General features: G+C 57.7%; 1 protein-coding gene across 1 annotated transcript in view; it reads right to left on the minus strand.

The window, feature by feature from the left end:
• MONBRDRAFT_8230 (uncharacterized protein) overlaps window positions 1-1,514 on the minus strand; it is a gene marked incomplete at both ends in the record, with an annotated part of 27,447 nt that overhangs the window by 3,375 nt on the left and 22,558 nt on the right. The gene's annotated exons all lie outside the window — the stretch shown is intronic.

The raw sequence follows: 1,514 nt of genomic DNA on the forward strand, positions 1-1,514 counted from the left end.
AAGACATGGTCAAGAAATCCGATGGTGTGTTAGGAATCGAATGATGTGTCTGCCCTGTGGACTCGGGCGAGGGTTGTTGCTCCCCGCTGCCATTTGGCTCAGAGGGCACCGATGCTGACAAATCCTCGGTCATAGGGGCCGAAGATGTGGCAGTGGCGGCGGCAGGCATTGCCGCAGCAACTTGAGCAAAGGAGCGAGGGCTGGATGGCGTGCGAGGGGTGCGGGGAGAAGCATTGGAAGTGTTTCCGATGATGGGATGTTGCTCCCCGCCGCCGTTTGACGTCCTGGTCACTGGCTCGGCCGCGGGCACGACGGCACGTGCCGAAGACTCGGTCGCACCGGCAGCGGGGGACGTCGAGGGCACATGAGACGAGGCACGGGCGGTAGGGACAGAGTGGCGGGCGTGAGGGCGAAGCGGGGTGGTCATGGGGTCAGGGAAAACATGGTTACGGTCGTGGCGAGCGCTGCCATGTTTCGTGTGTTTTGCAGAACGATGAGTTTGGGAAGGCGAGGTGGTTGCGTTGCTTGGAGGTGATTCGGCACTCGGGCGCTTAGCACCGCGGACCTGGGTCCAAGAATCCTCGCCGCCGGACTCAGTGGCCATGTCCGCGGGGCAAGCAAGCGAGCGAGCGAGCGGACACGGTGGGAGCGAGGGCGCCGCCAAAACGCGGGCCGCAAAGAGCGGGGTTGCAGATTTTATCAGGGGATGCCGTGGTGTTGTTGTTGTGATTGTGCTGTGATGGCTTGTACTTGTGATGGTTGTTTGCCGTTTTTGGTGTCTTGTGTTTGAAATGACTGTATGTTGTTCTCTTGCGTTGTTTTGCGTGCCGTAGTGCCTTTTATGTTGGAGTTGCACAGCTTTGCTTTCAGCTCTGAGGTTCAAACACCTAATTTATTATTCCAGCTCTAAGCTTCACACAACAAATTAATCAATTGTTAGCGTCAAATAAGTGCTTCCACGCATTTGAGCACTCCCACTGCTTTCGCACACACTCAGCATCGGTCGCTATGGGTCTTCCTATTGGTATTCCATAGCTGCGACGACCTCACACATTGACACCTACACTTGGACCCCCTGGGCCTGATCCTCCTCGTGGGAGTCACATGAGTAAACACCGCGTGTGACGCGGTCCCCACGATGCCTGGGCAGCTGCCCTGGGGCAATAAGCTTGTGACTACTGTTGTTTTCCTTTGTTGTGGCACCTGCGGTCGGGCACGAGTTGCACTTTCCCTATCCTCGGGATTGAGCGACTCTTTTTTTTTTTTCTGACATCTTGGCGTGAACCACGTTGTCAGACAAAATCTGCAACCCCGCTCCTTGCGGCCCGCGTTTTGGCGGCGCCCTCGCTCCCACCGTGTCCGCTCGCTTGCTCGCTTGCTTGCCCCGCGGACATGGCCACTGAGTCCGGCGGCGAGGATTCTTGGACCCAGGTCCGCGGTGCTAAACGCCCGAGTGCCGAGTCACCTCCAAGCAACACCACCACCTCGCCTTCCCAAACTCATCTTCTGCGAAA

Source organism: Monosiga brevicollis, genomic scaffold (genome assembly GCF_000002865.3).
Source record: "Monosiga brevicollis MX1 MONBRscaffold_10 genomic scaffold, whole genome shotgun sequence".
Taxonomy (NCBI): Eukaryota; class Choanoflagellata; order Craspedida; family Salpingoecidae; genus Monosiga; species Monosiga brevicollis.